This window comes from Vicia villosa, linkage group LG5 (genome assembly GCF_029867415.1).
Source record: "Vicia villosa cultivar HV-30 ecotype Madison, WI linkage group LG5, Vvil1.0, whole genome shotgun sequence".
NCBI lineage: Eukaryota > Viridiplantae > Streptophyta > Magnoliopsida > Fabales > Fabaceae > Vicia > Vicia villosa.
The window spans coordinates 16,289,370-16,309,870 of record NC_081184.1 but is presented as its reverse complement, the minus strand read 5'-3'; the positions used below and the strand labels follow the sequence as shown (position 1 = coordinate 16,309,870).

Below are 20,501 nucleotides of genomic sequence, written 5' to 3'. Positions count from 1 at the left end.
TGTTTTAAACAAAACTACCTAGAAAGGTTCCTATAAAGGCTATGAAATATTTTAAACAAAAACTACCTAGAAAGGTTCCTATAAAGGTCGTGGGACGTTTTAAACAAAACTACCTAGAAAGGTTCCTATAAAGGTCGTGGAATGTTTTAAATAAAACTACCTAGAAAGGTTCCTATAAAGGTCGTGGAATGTTTTAAACAAAACTACCTAGAAAGGGTCAGGATATGTCTTACACAAGACTGCTTGGAAAGGTTAGGATAGTTGTCTTAGACAAGACTACCTGGAGAGGTGAGAAATTCTTAGATTGCTTCTGGATTGTCTTTGAAGAAATACTTGGAATGAGGTATTAGAATTGTATCTGTTAAGATTGAATCGTTGATACGATCGTATTTGCACTGTAATTGGATGATCACATCCTTTTGATTATGAAGTGACCTGAAAAGGCAGCGTTAGTTTTATGCAATGTCATGATGCATGTGTCATGTAATGAGATTCTCAAAATAAATGAGAATTATGCATGTATGCCGATCCCACACCGCGGGATGTAAATAGTACAGGCGTGGGAAGATCAATTACGCAACAATGCTCCTTGTGTGACACTGGTGTGACTTTCTGAACATCAAAAAATTTGAGAGACGTGCCCCTTAATCTGAAGGAGGGACCTTTAGAGGGAACTCGAGTTTCACCATGTCTTGCCCGATGTGCATTGCCCCAGTTCTTGAAAGATATGCCCCTAGTCAATAGGATCCTTGATTGTATGTATTGATTTGAATGTGAAGCAGACGCTTTTCAGAGTGAGTCATGCGTTTCGGTCACGCCTGACGGACAGTGATTTGCTGAGTACTCAGAATGAGACGATGTCTTCTATAAGACTACCTGAAGAGATCCTTGGAAAGAATGGGAAATTGTCTTAAACAAGACTGTGCTTTTAAAAAGATCAGAGGGACCTGCTTGTGAAGAGGGTAAAAAAGATTCCTATAGAGGATGGAGACTGTTTTTGTGGCGTTTTAAACAAAACTTAGGAAAGAACAACTTGAAGAGGCTCATCCTAGAAAGGATGGTGAACTGCTTTAGGGAAGACTCTGTACTTTAAACAAAGTTTGACAAGGTTCTTGAAAGCATGAGAGAAGTTTGAATATGTCTTAAAAGACTAACTGAAAAAAAGTTAAGAGATGTCTTACAGAAGACCACCTAGAAAAGGTTCTTGGAAAGGAATATGTCTTAGAGAAGACTGTTTGAAAGGGTTTGAAAATAGAGAGGATAAGAAAATGGGTCTTTAAAAAGACTATCTGAAACAGGCTCCTAGAAAGGGTAAGAAGTATTTGAACATGTCTTTAAAGAAGGCTACATGGACAGATTGAGAAATATCCTATAAAGGTTCCTGGAAAGGATGTTAGAGTGGCATTAATGCCATCTGATACTGAGTGACCTTTGCAACGTGCCCCCAGGTGATGGGCTTGCCCCATGGTCTATTCAACGTTTTTGAGAGATTCCATGGATCTTGATTAGATTTGCCCTATGTAAATGGTGTAATGACGAGTCATGCCATGTGTACACATTAGTCATGCGTAAGGGATGCTTCTTCTTTTGACGAGTTTTTAAAGCTACTTCGTCAGTCAGTAGGATTTTTAGCCATTAGTCATGCCCCAGGCAACTCCTCCCTGATGTTTAAACATCTGAATACACATAGACAAGTGTACTTTATAATGAAATTCATAAGATGCGAATGCATATGTCTGTCTTGAAAGTTTAAAAACACTTTTTTGAGTAAAACGAAGTTTTTTTTTGTAAGAAAGTGATATCAACTCAAGAGTTGTAGTAAACCTTAAGGAGTCGGGATACCGTTGGTAACGATGCTTTTGAACTAACCATGCTTCAGTTAGGACTTTTAGGGGTTGTAACGTGGCCTGGTTCACGGTTTAAAGAAACAAAAGATAGAGGCTCAAAGTTTATTTGTACCCATCCCCATCTTCGTGATGTTCTCCAGTCCTATGCCCAATTGACCATGCGTTTAAGCTCCAAAAGACTTTGGGAATACTGATGTTTATGATGGTTTAAAAACCCAAGGATTATTTGCAAAGGCAGTCATCCTCTTTTCTTGTAACATTTTCCTTTTGTCGAGGGTATGTAGTGACCTCTTTTCGACTTTGTTATCCCTTACTTTTGCCTGAACTGTTTATTTTAAAACTACAGTCAGCGGGATGCCCCAATTTTCCTAAGTCTCCTTAATAGGTTTTTGACTTATCAGGCCTTGCATTGCTTTCTCTTTTCCTTTGCGGATATTGACTGCCGGACTTAATGATGACGGGGAACCATCGGTGATTATGTTCAAAGGAACAACTTGGAATAATTAAGTTAACTGAGCAACTACCCTACCCAAGGTTATGTATTGAGAGTTTTATTTTATATGAAGGAAAACTCCTACTTCTTTAGGCTCAAAAGGGTTGACAAGGGATTAACATCCTTATATCTCCATTATTTGGGAATTGAAGCAATGCCTGTACATCGTCAACACGGTCTGTTCGAAAGCGTAGTGTATGAAATTGTGGTATCGTTTTCGTCATTCTCCCTCTAAAGGTGTACGACTCTTAACGAGAGTTGAATATCACAAATGAGAAAACCGAGTAGAAACACAGTTTTAAATATAGTGAGAACACTAGGAATAAATCAAGACAAACGTAAGCAATGCATTAATGATTATTGTAAAGTACATAGCATATGTCGTAAGACTAATGTTTAAACAAACGGAAAGAAATTGCGAATGAAAACAAAACTAATGGTCTAAGAAATCCTCTTTCTAGCCACCTATGGCATTAGACTTGTGAGGATCTTCGAACTCAATGAGCCCTTCTTCAATCAAATCTTGGATCTTGTGCTTTAACGGCCCACAATCCTCCGTATCATGACCAGGACTATCTGAATGATAAGCGCACCTAGCATGATGCTTGTACCCAGGAGCGGGGTTAGCTGGAGCTGAGTATGGAGGCAACAAAGTTACCAGGTTCTGACTGAGCAGACGTTGCAAAGCTTGAGACAATGGCATGTACAACGGAGTGAATGATCGTTTGGGCTTGGTCCTCCAGGTGCGTTGGCCACCCTGTTGCTTTTGCTGATCCCTTTGTTGTGATACTGGGGTCTGATTACCCATGATCGCCCCCACAGTGTTGGATTCCTTTTTTCCATCATATGACTTCTTTGTGTGATAGGAACCTGAGGGTGCCCCTTGTATCTTCCCATTTTTGAGTCCATCTTTAATTCTCTCACCGATGACTACCAAGTCCGAGAACCCTGAAGATATGCTTCCGACCATCTTGTCGTAGTATGGTCCTTGCAAAGTGCTCATAAATATGTCCACCAGTTCTTTTTCCATTAGGGGAGGTTGGACTCGAGAAGCCATTTCCCTCCACCTTTGGGCATACTCCTTGAATGATTCATCCTTTTTCTGTGACATATTTTGTAATTGCATCTGATTGGGTGCCATGTCTAGGTTGTACTTGTATTGCTTCAAGAATGTGTTAGCAAGATCATTCCAGCTTCGGATATAGGATTTCTCCAGTTGCATGTACCAGTCAATAGACGCTCCGCTTAAACTCTCTTGGAAGAAGTGTATCATCAGCTTTTGATCGTGAGCATAAGCAGCCATTTTTCGCACATACATGCGCAAGTGATTCCTCGGACACGTGAGCCCTTTGTATTTCTCGAAGTCTGGAATCTTTGAACTTGTGTGGGATAGTCAAGTTTGAGACTAAACTCATCTCGAAGGTATCCACGTCGAAGACATCGTATCCTTCTACCACTTTTAGTCTTTCTTCTAGCGCCTTGATTTGTTCACTATCCTTGGAGTCTTCCCTAGAGTTGGGATTAGACTGTTGCGTCTGAGGTGCTTGGTCTGTGTTGTCCACCTCTTGCACTCCGTATTGTAGATCCAGGTAATCATCATCCCTAGGGACATTGCTAGCAGGAATGCGAACTGTGCGGGTTGTCCCTTTCGTTTGTGGAGTGGGGACAAATCCTTCTTGGGAGGTATCTCCTTTCTCTTGGAACTGGATAGCTCTCCTGACAGATCGGGCCTGAGGTTTGTCCTTAGCTGGGCCAAAGCCTGAAACAAATCCTAGCAGCGGGTTTTCGTCGTTAGGGATCTCATCCTGAACCAGGGTATCCCCAGACTGAACCTCTTTTGCTTTTTCTTGTTTATCCAGGAGGGCCTTCATGAATCCTAGCATCTGAGTCATACCTCCTTTAACTTCTTCCATACTAACCTTTAGTTGATCCACCTCCTCACGAAGAGCGGCTTGATTCTGTTCCAGCTGATCCATTGATCTCTTTTGCTGAAATCTTGTTTGATAAGATGGTCGGGATGTTAGGTTATCCTTCCCAATGGTCCCTTGTTCTGGAGATAGAAGAGAAATCTTCTCTTAATGCCATGAAAATGATGTGTATGCCATGCATGATATGCATGATATCCTTTTTTTCTTTTTTTTTTGAATAAAATATGATGCAAGAATGCCCATGATGTATGATGAATGGAAAAAGGAATAATAAAAAAATAATGATCAACACATATATATACATATTGCACATAAGTTCATAGGTTCGACGTAGCGGCTCTTGGGAGCCAACCTTTTTATAGGGGGGTTCTAGAAGGTCTCATGGGGTCGTTCGTAGCCTCCGAGACTTTTTGTCTCTTCGGATTTTAGAACAACTCATTTTGTCCATGAGGTTCGAATTTTTGGGGTAGGTTCTCGGAGAGATCAGCCAAGTATCCAGTCCTGCCCTCAACAAAGTCAAGCCTCGTTTTGGACATTTCCAAATACTCAACCCACTCCGAGTGGAGTTATCAATGAGACTCCTAGGCGATTCATGTCCCCTATTGATCTCAAAGTTAACTCCCACACTTAGGGTTTAACACAACATAAAAACAACGATGCATATAATAATATAGGTAAACATTTTAAGGCAGATAAATAAACATTTAAGAAAAACAAAAAACAAATAAATAAATAAATAATTTAATATTTATTAAAAGATGAACCTCCCCCAAACCCTAAAAATGGCAAGTTTGCCAAACCCTAAAAAAACTTGCCAAACTTAAACCCTGCCAAAACCTATAGGAGCATAGTATTCACTATTAAGTTGTCCCCAGCAGAGTCGCCAGCTGTAGCAACCTGCCTAAAAAATTAATGTTTAGAGTCGCCACCTATTCTGAAGGGCGAATAGGAAACCCTACGCAGTATAGAGATCAGGGTAAGATACTATATTCAGGTCGAGGGAAGGCGTTAGGCACCCTCAACCCTTTCCTAAAGGCTAACATCTCAAAGATAAAGGTTTATGGCGAAGCTTATAAAGAAAGGTGACAGAGAGTAGTAAGAGTTAAAGGCTAATTATTTGAACATGATTAGAGTTTGGAAGAGGGGGACTCGCCTTGTTACCAAGTGCCTACGTACCTCCTAATGGAGGATCAGAGTCTACGTAGTTCGGGGAAGGGTTGTACGCCCTTAAGGTTTGAAATTTGATTTGAGATGGTTTTTAGAGGCTTTTTGAGTGGCCTACCGTAGTTTGATAATTTGTAATTTTTGAATGGATTTGAGAAGTATTTTAAGGTTTGGGCGTACAACCCTGATTTTGTACTATTAACCGCAATGATCAATAGATTTGATCACCATAGTTAAAAGATTTGAAATTGCATCACCACCAATTTTAATCAATTGATTTGATTATCACTAATAATGAATTAAGGTATTTTTTAATAATTTTAGTAATCTAATTTGTATCATTATCCCTCATAATCGATTGATTCGATTAAAAATGATAATGAATTAGAATAAGGGAAATAGGCTAATCATCGCAACCAATAAGATGGTTGAAACCCTTTAGCCAAATGAATGTTATTTTTATTATATTATTTAAATGATCGATTATTACCCATCGCGGCCGATTAATACGGTCGAAACGAATAATAAATTAAATCCCAAGATTTCGGCTAAAAAACTCATGGGATCGGGCAAACCCTAATATCTTATATCACCGTTCTAGGGTTTTTTTGTGATTTTTATAGTTGAAATTAATTAAATTAATCAACTCGAATAATCGAGTAACCAAAATAATCGGGAAAATATAATTCTGAATCCTAATTTATTATCTCAACCCTATTTGAATGAACTAATTAAACTAAATTAATTGAATTATATACAAATAAAAATAGACAAAACCAATAAATAAACAATTAAAATTGTAAAGAAACCTGGCTTGGATCTTGTGTTGTACACCTCTGTGACCCCATGATGCACCTTCAGCCTGGCTTACGTTAGATTTGAATTGATAGGAGATCTCATGGTGGAGAACTGAGGGTGCACGATAGGCCATATGAATGCGTGCGCATTGGATCATGTGGTAACTCTATTCAAATAAAATGCCAAATTAACCAAGGATGCCAGGGATCGAACCCCCATCCTCTTGGTTAAAGTCCCTTTTGTCTTGCCAACTTGCTGCGCATGATTAGTTGAACATAACATATATTGAAAATAATATAACCTGGACAAGAGAATCAATGGGCCAAGTCAAAGAATGTCCAACGTGGGACCCATGTGCAGTGCTGTTCAGCGAATCCCATGGAGAGAGAAGTGGTCACGCGTTTGACCACCGAATGGTGAAAGGCCACGCGTGCGCTGGAAAGTCAGCCTCGCTGACGAACGAATAAGGTAGCACCACGTATGGCCAAGCCTGTTCATCATCTTCAAGAATCCCCATCCGCATTTCCTGCGTATTTCTCCATGACTTTAGCTGTGATTTTCCTTGCGGAAAATCCTTCGGAACCTGCAAACGATTAGAATCTACGAAGCGTAGCATTAACGAGAGCGAGACTGACCCAGTTTCACTTAAAATCATCTTCTGAACATGATTTTGCCGTCGGTTTGGCCTGAAAACACTCGGAGATATGAACCCGACGAGATCAATGGAGTTTGCCCTAACCATGGCAACCTTCTCTCTATGCGTTATGGCCTAGTCCCAACAACCCAGATCTGTTCTAAGACACACAATAGGCTTGAATATATGGTTAGATTCGTGTTAAACACGTTATATCATAGAAAACGAAATTCACACATGCATGGGTGATGTGAACGTGATACCAATGTTTCACACATCATGAGACCTTAAGAATGGCATAAACTCACCTTGTCTTACCTCCTGAGAACGATGGAATAGATGGCTCAAGCTTTTAATGGCTGCATCAAGGAAAACCAAAGAAACGAGTTTTTTTGTGAACTTTATGGCTTGAAACCCTAGCCTCCATGTCCAATTTTCGTCCCCCCTTCTCTTGTGGTATGCTATATATATATATATATATATATATATATATATATATATATATATATATATATATATATATATATATATATATATATATATATATATATATATATATATATATATATATATATATATATATATATATATATATATATATATATGATAGCCAAGGCCGGCCTTGTCACTGTGCAAACTGTGCAACAGCACAGGGCCTCAAAGAAGTAAAGGGCCCCAAAATTGTAATTTGAATTGATACATCACTATTAGCATAGAGTAACACAATACTTGTAAGTTGTATGTTTATTTAATTTAATATAAAAATATTTGCTACTGGGCCCACCACTACAAATTGTCTTTACATTTATATCAATTTAACAACAACATCCTGATGTGATACTTCAAATATATACTTCAAATATCTCTAATAAAATTTTAAAACTCTATAAAGAAGTTATGATACAGCAATATTAAGGTTTGACTGCACTTAAAGATAATAACAAATGCAATATTTGCATCATCATCAACAAAATCTTCACTCAATAATAATAATAATAATAATAATAATAATAATAATAATAATAATAATAATAATAATAATAATAATTTGGATTATGTTACTAATAAACAAACTAGTTCTTTCTCAAATGCAGCAGCAACTATACTTCATAAGGCTGAATAAATTACTTGCTAATGAATCTAGAAATTTATAAGAAACATGCTTGAATTTTAATTAATATTGTTTTATAGTGAGTATTGAAACTATTTTTTTCAAATTTTAGTTACCATAATTTTTTTTCTCATTTTATGTACTTTTTGTATTAAAATGGTTTTAACTCATACCCAATATTAATGTATTTGTCTTTAGATATTTAGTTATTTTAAATAAAATACATACGAGAATAATAATTAAAATAGCATGCTATATATCTATATGTCAAAATAAAAAATTATTAAAGTGAATGATGATTTTTTTAAAATAGAAAAGTTATCTTATAAATGAAAAGCAATATGTTATTAAGGTCGTACAAGTTTTTACAATTCAAAAAAATATTTTGTTATTTACAAATTTGTAAATTTATTTATATTTATTTTTATTATTTATGTCTATGTTTTTGGATAAAAATTTAGAACAGGGCTTCTCAATTGTTTGGGCCGGCCCTGATGATAGCATTAGGGTTGTAAAAATAGAATAAAATCAAGCCCTTGAATAAAAAAACAAATTTGATTGAAAATCTTGTATTAAAACTTTCTATTTTGGTCCAATCTTGTATCCTTCTCTTTCCAATCACTTTGCCCATGAAATTTGTACCATTATTTGATATTTGATTATTAAAAATTGATTAAAAACTAATCTTTTAATTTAATCTACTTATTTTATGTTTTTCTTAATTTATTTGATATTTAAATGAATAAATTCAAATAAATAAAATAAATGTATTAAAACTTAAAACAATAGATCTTTAGGTCCTAACATTATTTGTGGATATGTTTTAGATCCAAAAAATAGGCCTAAGAATTCAAAATATCAAAAATCTCCACTTTGTATTAGATGTAATTTCTCAAAATCGCCCAACTTGTACAAGCTATAACTCCTTCAATTTTTAACATATGGAAGTGTTCTTGGACATTTTGGAAAGCTAAAAGAGTCCTCTAAATGACCCTTTTGGTTTCATCTCAATTGAAGCTTCCATGCTCAAGTTATGAGCTTTGACCCAAAAGGTGTTCTTTGTTGACTTTTCGGAGGACCTATAATCTCTTATACCATATCTCCCAAATGATGCATTTTTGGCCTTGGCTTGTGAGGGACAAAGTTGTATAGAATCAAATTTCCTTCAAAATAGGCTTTGGTTAGGAAATTTTTGATGCTCCATGTGAAAGTTATGATCAGTCAAAGTTGAGTTGACTTTCTCCTATAAAAACCCTAATTTGAACCTTTGCATTTGTTCATTTCTGAGTTTCTATTGATGGATCATGATCAACCTTTGATCAAATGATGGATATACACTTCTATACTTGATGTTTGACCAATGATCATAGGTTTGAATCATGCTTTGATTGTAGTTGACCTTCAGGTTTGAATCAGTTGACTGTGGATCTTGGGATTGTTTGAGCAAGGCTTTGGAATTGAATCTTGAACTTTGGATTATTGTAAATGGAATATGGAAGGCAAATTTTGGGGTATGACAGGAAGTAATCAATTTGGGTACTGAAGAAGAGATAAGAGAAATGTGAATTAGAGCATTGCTAGAGGCAAGCGTCAAAGAAAGAATGGTTGAACTGCTGAAAGAATATATGGATGTCTTTGCTTGGAGCTATCAAGATATTCCTGGGTTACATACCAACATTGTAGAGCACATGTTACCGTTGAAACTAGAATGTCCACCAGTCAAATAGAAGTTGAGAAGAACTCACACAAATATGGTAGATAAAATTAAAGAAAAGGTACAAAAGCAGATCAATGTCGGTTTCCTCGTAACATTAGAATATCCTCAATGGTTATCCAACATGGTGCCTATTCTCAAGAAAGATGGAAAAGTTAGAATATGTGTTAACTATTGAGACTTAAACAGAGCTAGTCCAAAAGATGCTTTTCCATTACCATATATTTACCTGTTGGTGGATAGTACAACTAAGTTTAATGTCTTCTCATTTATGGATGGATTCTCTGGCTACAATCAGATCATGATGGCACCTCAAGACATGGAGAAAACAATATTTATTACACCATGGGGCACATTTTGTTACCGTGTGATGCATTTCGGTTTGAAGAATGATGGGGAAACTTATCAAAGAGCCATGGCTACTCTCTTCCATGATATGATACATAAAGAGATTAAAGTTTATGTGGATGACATAATTGCGAAGTCTACAACTAAAGAAGAGCACATGGAGTACTTGCTGAAGTTATTCCAACGTCTGAGAAAGTACAAACTTCGTCTGAATCCTAGCAAGTGCATATTTGGTGTTCGCTTTGGAAAACTCCTAGGTTTCATTGTCAGCCAAAGAGGTATTGAAGTTGATCCCGACAAATTTAAGGCTATTCAAGAAATGCCTCCACCAAGAACCGAGAAACAAGTTAGAGGATTTCTTGGACGTTTGAATTATATATTTGACCGTACTTGAAGATTCTATGGGATGTGTTCTGGGTCAGCAAGACGGGTCTGGTCGAAAAGAGTATTCCATTTATTACTTGAGCAAAAATTTTACCGACTGTGAAACAAGATACTTACTGCTCGAGAAAACTTGTTGCGCTCTCGTATGGGCTGCTCGTCGACTAAGGCAATACATGTTGACTCGTACGACATATCTTATATCCAAAACGGACCAAATAAAGTACATTTTTGAGAAGCCTGCTTTGATTGGGAGGATTTCCCGTTGGCATATGTTATTATCAAAGTATGACATCCAATATCGTACCCAAAAAGCTATTAAAGGAAGTGTTCTGGTTGACAATTTGGCTCATCAACCCATTGATGATAACCGATCTCTACAAGATGAGTTCCCAGAAGAAGAAACTATGTATTTGAAAGCCAAATATTATGAAGAACCTTCTTCATATATTCGCTATTGAAGAAGTCATCGACGACAAGCCATGGTTTTATGATATCAAACTTTTTCTCCACAAACAAGAGTACCCACTTGGGGCATCCATTAAAGACAGAAGAACTTTGAGGAGATTGTCCGAAAATTTATTCCTAAATGGGGATGTGCATACAAAAGGAATTTTGACATGGTGTTGCTCATATGCATGGATAGACACGAAGCAAACCTGTTAATGCAAGAAGTTCATGAAGGATATTTTGGCACTCACGCCAATGGACATGCAATGTGTCATACCCCAAAATTTGCCCACACTTTTTAGTGACAAAAATTTTCGAAATTATTTTTAAAATTGGATTTTTATAAAATCTTGGATTCATTTACATCGACATCCTGAATTTTAAAAATATTCAATTTAAAGTCTATGTTAAAATATAGTAGTTTGCTCTTAAATTACTTATATTTTAATAAATAGAAAATGCTAGCCGACGCTTCATACATTTTCAATTGCCTTTTTATTTCAAACAAATAACATAGCACAATTGGTAAGGAAGTAAGGCTTGCAAGCAGAAGGTCACGGGTTTAATTCCTGCTTGGTGCATTTCCTTGTTTTTTAACTATTTTTTAATATTTTATGATTTATTTTTTAGTAAACATTCATCTTAATCATATGATAGTGCTCATGGCTGATGATTTACTAAACATGTTTTTTTTTAGTTATATAAATACTCGTGGGTTTTCTTAACAAGAATTACATCTTTGTATATATCAGTACTTTCAAGATCCATGAACTTAAGTTATCAAACCCATCTTTGATCCATGAACTAAGTTACAAACCCACCTTTTACACTATGTACATACTTTTTTTACCTTTTTAAAGAACACTGTAAATATTACACAATAAACATATTCAAATTCTTTTCAAATTCTGCAAACAAAATTGACGGAAATAACGAATCACACTATGTGCAAGCCTTGTTCTCTTGTTTTGTAGGGAAATAATGAAGGGACTCGTGACAACCCAACTCCAACGTCAAGCTTCCATTCAGTACCAGCAGGAGAATCGATGCATTCAACAACCTCATGCTTCTATAACAACCTCATGCTTCTAAGACAATCTCTGTTTCTGTTGAAAATTGGTGTCAAAACCGCAAAGAGTTCATCCGCGCATCCCCCGCTGAAAAGCTCCGTAACGCAGCAGCTTCACGCTAAACCGACAACACTTTGCACCATCTCCGAATCCACGACATCGCGAAATACTTTGAGACCCGCAAGATTCAGATCAAAAGAAAGCAGCATCAACCATTCCCTAATCTGCAGAAACAACGACAACAAATGCAATACCAAATTATAACAAGATAAACAAACATGTTTCACTTATCACTAATCTCAATTGTTTGATTCTGTTAACATGGTTTGTCTGCAAGAAAATTATGTTGTCTGAAAGAAATAAGAAGTTGTCGAAGAAACACAATCCCCAATCGCGCTTCATCCACTCCGTAGTTCAGCCGCTTCGACCTTCATCACATTCACCTGCAAATCTGAGAGCCAAACATCACCTCACCTTCAAATCAAATGCAACTCGACATTCAGTATCATTTAACACAGCAATTCTCAACGAGCTTGCATCTGCGGATCCGTGACATACATCACAACATCTTCAGCGGCTCAGCTTCAGCAAAACGCACCCACTCCGCATCGGACGCATAAACATCGCCATCACCATCGGACAAACAATTCGCAGAGAGGCGAGAGCAATTTCAACGCCACTTGAGCCAACATCATTCGAGGATTTCCGGCTCGGTAAGTTTAAAACCCTCAGTGCTCGATCTATGTTTTATGCGTTTTTTATTTGCTGAAAATTATTTGTTGTTGTTCATTTCGATTTTGAGTGAGATGTATGGACTATGGAGAACGTTTGTTAAAGCAGAGTGTTTGTTTGTTTTGGTGCGTGAGTATTAGAAACAGGGTATAGGGGGGCCGAGTTTTGATTGAATGGGGGACCCCTCTTTTGTTTATCTAGGGTTTTTTTGTTGTTAATTAATTTTACTTGGGCTTAAATAATCAAGGTAACCCAACCCAATTTTCCTGCTGCACCACTGAGTCTTGCGCTGGCACCCCCTTCTTGGGACTAATTTATTTATTCTTTAGGCCAGTTATTATTACTAGAACCCATTACTATTTCAATTTTAGTATAGTTTCTTTTTTTACAATTTTATAGCTGCGTTCTATTTCGATTTTCTAATGGTTAAACTTTAAAAATACAAAAATATGTTGATTCTATTTTTCATATTAAAAATACCAAAAATATATTTTAGTTAAGGGTTAAACATTCTTTTTTTTGAATTTAATATTAAATATCTTTTGATTAAAATTGTTAGCACTGTTTATCATTTTATTCATGTATTATTGCTAACATTTTCTTGTTTTGCGAGGTACTACCATCTTGAGGCATTCCGACTTTCTCGTGGACATTTTAATTTGTATATACTTTATTATTCTACATTTTTATATGATGTAATATTAACTAGGATTTTTATCTTTCCGCACTCCCCGATTTTTATTGTAATCCCCCTCCCGAAGCCTTGTAATAGCGTAGGACTCTACTTTCTGCTTTTATTTTTCGCACCTATAAACTGATATACCTGCTTAAATGTATGCTTAGGATTGTATGGAAAGATAACAATTGAACGTAGCTAACCTAACTCAAGATAAATAAATAACTGAATCTGACACACTCGCACGCACTCACTTCTAGGGTACGCCCCTCTTGGTGGCCTTCAATTAAAAAGTCGTGTCCCTCGAAACGTAGAGGTATCCATTAGCAAAGTCCCTCGATTAAAAATCATTGCAAAGATCATAAGTCCCTCGATGACCCGCGATGTTGCCTACGATATTATGATCTAGTCCCTCGAATGGTTGCCTACGAAACAATGATTGTCCCTTCGAATATTGCTAAAGGTACCTCTACTTGTTGCCTTCAAACGACCTCGATGACCCTTCGATGACCCACACGTCCAATATAAACAAGGACTACCTACTTCTATATAGTATGGATAGTCCTAGGAATTTTAAAAAGCATAGAAAAAGACCAAATATTTAGGGTAGTGCTCTTAATATGCCTAGCTCAATAAAAAAAAACATCTTTTCAAATACTCTTTCAAAAAAACTAAGGCAACGCATTTACGCTAAAGTCCTTACGTCCCTTTTCAATTCAAAACAAACAAAACAAACATGAGCTAAGCAAATTAAGAGCCCGTAGATAACTACGGATGAAAAGGGTGCTTGCACCTTCCCTTTTCATAACTTACCCCCCGAGCCCGTTTTCTTTTAAAAAGGTCTTTTTCTGTACTTTTTACCTTTCCTAACATTGGACAAAATAGAAGTCGGTAGCGACTCTTGCTCACCGCAACATTTGTTTGCGAATAAAAATAAACGTCAGTTCACCGAGTTACACAATGACTAGAAAGATGTTGAGAGCGGGTTACTATTGGATGACAATGGAATATGACTGCTACAAGTATGTGAAGAAGTGCCATATGTGCCAAATCTATGCTGAAAAGATCAATGTGCCTCCAACGCTTCTCAATGTTATATCTTCTCCATGGCCTTTCTCTATGTGGGGAATTGACATTATTGGTATGATTGAACCAAAGGCTTCAAATGGACATCATTTCATCCTGGTCACCATTGATTACTTCACCAAATGTGTCGAAGTTGCTTCCTACGCCAATGTTACTCAACAAGTAGTAGTAAGATTCATCAAGAACAATCTTATATGTTGCTATAGCGTGCCCAACAGAATCATTATTGATAATGGTTCCAACTTGAATTCAAGATTGAGCATCATAATTCTTCTCCCTATCAACCAAAGATGAATGATGCAGTGGAGGCAGCAAACAAGAATATTAAGAAGATTGTCCAGAAGATGGTTGTAACTTACAAGGATTGGCATGAAATGCTCCCACTTGCTCTGCATGGGTACCGTACTTCGGTTCGCACTTCAACGAGGGCAACTCCTTTCTCTTCGGTATACGGCATGGAAGTTGTACTCCCGATAGAGGTTGAAATTCCCTCTATGAGAATTCTAATTGAAGCCAAGTTATAAGAAGCTAAATGGTATCAAGCCAAATATGATCAACTGAATCTTATTGAAGAAAAGAGAATGACCGCTTTGTGTCACATTCAGCTGTACCAAGAAAGGATGAAGAGAGCGTTTGACAAAAAGGATGAAGATTCAGAGAAGGTGATCTCGTGCTCAAGAAGATAGTATCTTTTCAACTAGATCCCAGGGGCAAACAGACTCCCAATTATGAATGCCCATATGTTGTTAAGAGAGCTTTCTCAGGCGGTGTTATGACTCTTATGACTATGGATGGTGAAGAATTCCCACGTCCAGTGAATACTGATGTGGTCAAGAAATACTTCTCCTAAAGAAAATAAAAATAAACGGTCGCTAAGTTGAAAACCAGAATGGGCGACTTAGGAAAAAATGAGCATCTCGGTGGACTAAAAACCTGAAAAGGCGGTCAAAAAAAATTAGAGACATAAAAAAGAAAATAATCATCCCGATGTATTGAAAACCTGCAAAGGCAATCTATACAAAAGTTAGGGATAATGGCAAGTAACCACATCTGGTATGACCTGACCATCCCAAAGATGCCTTCTGAAGACTTTCGACTGACATCAGCGTACGCTCGATATTCAAATTTATTAGGGAGAATAATGATCATTGTATTTTGATCTAACATTTTCCTTTAAGTTACCATTTTTCTAAACTTTGTAATACTTCATGGAGTCATGCCGTTCACAGACTACCATTCCATTAATAAAATTTGAACCTTATCTCAATTTGTTGGAACTCTTATCTTTTTATTCTATCTTGCAAAGTTGCTTTTAAAATTAAAAAGATTTGAAATAAAGTTAAAATCACACTTTCAAAAATTAAAAGACAAAACATTTTCTTAAAACTCGTGAATACGAAAGGAAATGTTGACCTTTGTCCCCAGGGAAGTTGGTCCTTGAAGTGTGAAACCAAGCATTGATAAATGTTATCCCCCTTGAAGCAGCTAAGTCTTGATATCGGTTACTCCGATCAAGAGCAGGTTTTCTTCTCGTAATGTGTCATTTTCAACAGGTTTTCTTCTCGAAATGAATCCCTTTGTTTTTGAAGATTTATTTGAGAGTGCTATCTCTCGCCAGTGAGTTCTATGCCTCCATATAAATGTTACTAATGATTGACAGAGTACCTGGTTATACCTCGGTGATTTCATCCCTAATGCGTTGTCATCTCTATATATGTCTGTTTCGTTAGCATAAGCGTAACATTCATTCATCCATTCATATTTTCTCTACATAGATGCACATTGTTTGCATCCTTTTGATATGAGAAACTTATTATGATTATTCCCCAAGTGATGTCTTTACTCCCTCCATTTAAGCGCCAACTTTAGGTAGAAAGACCTATATCCTTGTGTTTCCTCAATGAGTTTGTTTCTCATTGGAAGATTTTGTTTTAGCTTATTCATCTATCTCAGGATAAGATGAACCCCCATTTGAGCTTATTCCTTATTGGGAAGTATCTTGTTTGGACGTCTCTCTCCAACTCTGTCTTTGATTGAACTTTGTCTCCAGCAGATATGATTATTTGGATCAACGAATCCTGAATTGGAAGTGCATTTATTTTACATAGTTGAAAACTTTCTCTCCTCAACAAGGATCTGTTTTGTGGTTCCCCAGAAAGTTGGATTTATTCTCTAGCAATTGTTATTGCGGATACTTCTAAATTTATTACCCAACAACAAGTGGTGGTCTCTTTATTTGAGAAACTTATATGTTCCAAAATTCCTTCTTGAAAGAAGATGACAGTCTCTATGGAGCAATTTATTTTCGGTGAAGAAACTTATGAATGGTTTGTCTCTCCAGCGATAGAGAAAATTCATGATAAAGCTTGCTCTTTTCCAATGGATGGTTTTCCTTCTCAAGATGATGAAGATAATCCGTTAAGAAATATGATATTTATCCCTTATGAATGGTTTGTCTCTCCGGCGACAAAGACAATTCATAATGAAGTTTGTTCTTTCCTGATATATAGTTTGTTTTTCTCAAGATGACGAAGATAATTCATTGTGGAGCCTGATGTTTTTCCTCATGAATGGTTTGTCTTTCTAGGAATAGTGACAGTTCATGACGAAGCTTATCTTACCTCTTATGAATGGTGAGTCTCTCTAACGACAGAGACAATTCAAAATAAAGTTTGTTTATCCCCATGAATGGTTTGTCTCTCCAGCAACGAAGACAGATCATGATAGGGTGTATTCTAATTAATGGTTTGTCTCTCCAGCGACAAAGACAGTTCATTATGAAACTTGATACCTACCCCTAGTAAATATGGTCCCTTTCTCCTAATCTGGGTTAAGGATATTGTTTATTCGTTCCCCGTAAAAGTCAGAGTCTTGCATTCATATCATGTCATACATGTGTGCTCTCAGAGTCCAAATTATGCTATCATTTTATATTTAAGTCTCTCCTACCACGCTGAGACGAAGATTCCAATATTCCCCTCCTTGGGTAGAAGAAACTTAAATAGGGGTAGCTGTTGTACCCAAATTTTTAACCATGAGATCCCAACTCATTTTGCATTAAGCACTAAGAGCGTGATCATCATCATCATCATCATTATCATTAGACCTAATCATTCATGCATCATTTACTAACCAAAAATATACAAAAAAAGATCGTGTTTGCTTGTTGCTTGTTTCACAAGGTAGGTGACTGATTAAGGAGCTCAGGAAAATTAGGGCTTTGTGGATCACAAGATGGCTTAATCTTCCTTATGTTCTTAAGTGATTCCTCTCATTGATATCCAAGCCCAAGTATAGCCCAGTTCAAGATCAATAACTTTCAAATTCATCTGATACACAAATAGGATTTTTGACCTAATTCTCTAGGAAGTTGACTTTTGCTCAAAGCATGGTTCCATGGCTTAAATCATGATTCAAGGATCTCCGATGCTTCATTATAATCCACTCATAACATTCATTTGGATAGAAGAGTTTGGTCTGATTGATGCTTTGAAGAATTCAATTCATATGGAAAAAGTCAATTTTTCAAGATCACCTTTGACTTAGGCATGGCAACACAACCCATACTCATGGGTGGGTCCGAACCCGCCCAAAAGTTGACGGGGAAAACCTGCTTTGACTGGGTTTGGGTTTTCCCCAATTACAAAATATAGGGACGAGTCGGGTAATGGGGACACTAGTACCCACCCCCGAACTCGACCCGTTTATTTCATTATGTACATTATTATTTATTTTTGATAATTTAGAATATTAAATATGTGGCATATGTTTTGATATTTTGATATTTATTTATTATTTAAAATATTTGAAATGTAGGTATGAAATTTTTGAAATTGTTTTATTTTATTATTTATAATGTAATTTGATTTTGGAAAAAATAAATAATTATATTAAAAAAATTGATTTCACTAATTAGATGGTGGCGGGGAGGGAATACCCAAACCCAACCAAAAACCGTTTGGATCGGGTTCAGGTTTTAATTCTCCATCTCTGTTCGGATTTGGGGCGGGGAACGGGGATTGTTTGAGAATTCAGGTTTGGGTTTGGGGAGGTAATAAACGTCCCCGACTCGCCCCGTTGCCATGCCTACTCTGAATTTTGAGAAATTAGGTCAACCATAGATTTTTGAAGATCAAAATCATAAATATATGATTATTGAAGTCATTTGATCAAGATAAATCAAGAAAATCAATCAAGGAGTCAAAAGTCAACAACTAGGGCTTTGACTTTTTCATGAAGAAATGCATGTTTTTTACTCAACTTTGAATGGTCATAACTTCCTCAATACTTGGCCAAATTTTTTTCTCTAAGGCCTCAAATTGAAGAAGAAGTCAAGATCTACAACTTTGTCATTATGAGCATTTTTCCAAAAGTGAATGGATTTTAAGTTATGGAGCCATGAAGTTGCCTACTTTTTCTCCAACACTTAGAAAATCTTACAAAAACAGTTTTAAACCTTAAAAGTAAGTGACTTTGAGGAAACTTTTCATCATGATACTTTGAGAAATTGAGAAAACAATAAACATGAAAGTTGTAGAGAATGCTTAGGGCTTTTCAAAAAGTACCAGAACTCCTTCATAGCATTTGTGAGCTAGGAGATTCGAAGAGATGAAGTTGGGCTTCCATTCTTGAATTACAAGTTATTTTCCATGAATAATCAAGTTGCAACCATGAATCAAACCTACCAAATATATGATTACAGGTCCCTTAACTTGGAAATATCTCCATAATCAGAATATTACACACACTTTTGAGCCATTACCCAACTGATTTGAGCATTGTCCATTGATTCATGCCATTTCAAGACTAAAGGCACCATTGCCATTTTGGAAAAGCTACTTTAATCAAGAACAACTATTGCATTGAGCTTCTAAAGTGTTTTCTCTGATCACACTCCAACACAAACCCAACAAGCAACACTATAATCTGCAAAGGAGCCTCCCTAAGTCATGTTTAAAGCTTGCAAAGTACCATTGAGCCCATAACTTTCACATTACTCTACCAAGAAGCAAAGTGACACAACTTGAGTTTGAAGCAACCAATTGATCATATTTTTCCCCAAAAAACCACAATTTGTGCCTATAAGTAGAGGCTTTTGGTTCTAAAAGCAAACAGACAGAAAATCCCAACTTCACTCTCCCACTTGAAAGCTCCAAAATTCCAACTTGTATAAACTTGTGAATTTTGAGTTCTAAGCAACTTTTGTGTCAAATAACCATTCAAACACCTTCCATATACTTCATAGAAACTGTCCAAACCTTAACATCACATTTGTAACACCTCAAACACCAATCCCCATTTTCAACTTCAACCACTTACAGTTGGATTCAGGTAGAGTAACTCAAGCCAATTCCAAGTGTTATAAGCATTCAAACAACTTCACCAAGTTCCCACGGTGTTGTCCAGATCATCCAATTACTTTTGGAACTCCATGAACCCATCCTTTGATCTCCAATGAAGATGTAAGCTTCCTCAAACTAGAACTCCTTTATTCTTGTACCATTTTGATTAAAACTCGATACCGTTGTGTTTAGAATCATGTAAGGATCATTAAACCCATATTAGTTGTTATTTATTGTTAACATACATCATTTTTTTATTTTAAAAGTTTATGTTTCATGTAGTTTTCTAGAAAATTAGGGCACTACAGTTTGAATAAATGAATGATTGTTACATGGTTGAATTCATGTTAAAATGGTTGAGAATTGGTGAAGTACGAATTGAGATTCCATGGATGTCTCAAGGTTAAAGATGAAGTTGAAAATTGGTTTCTGAAACTTGTTTTATATTATATGTAATTGGAAGCGCATTTTATACTGGATGTATCACCACCCCAGTGGTTAAGGCGCGCGTTTTAATTCTCTCATGCCCAGGGTTTGGGGTTAGAATCCCCCTCGCCCCAGAATTTTGTGCTTTTTTATTTATTTTTAACATTTTTTACTTGTTTTAATATTTTACTAGTAGGGCTTGTTCTTTCAACACCATGAGCGCATGGCCCAGTGGTAAGACTTTTGTGCCTTAAGGTTAAGGGTGTGGGTTCAAGACTTCCTAGGGCCAAAACATTTTTTT

The 20,501-nt window shown here is 36.4% G+C and overlaps 1 long non-coding RNA gene across 1 annotated transcript; it reads right to left on the bottom strand.

Moving 5' to 3' along the window:
- Positions 1–11,640: 11,640 nt before the first annotated feature.
- On the bottom strand, positions 11,641–12,820 carry LOC131606350 (uncharacterized). Its single transcript, XR_009284810.1, has 2 exons — positions 12,413–12,820; positions 11,641–12,162 (listed from the first exon to the last, which is right to left on the bottom strand). It is a non-coding gene; the product is annotated as an uncharacterized LOC131606350 (long non-coding RNA).
- Positions 12,821–20,501: the final 7,681 nt, after the last annotated feature.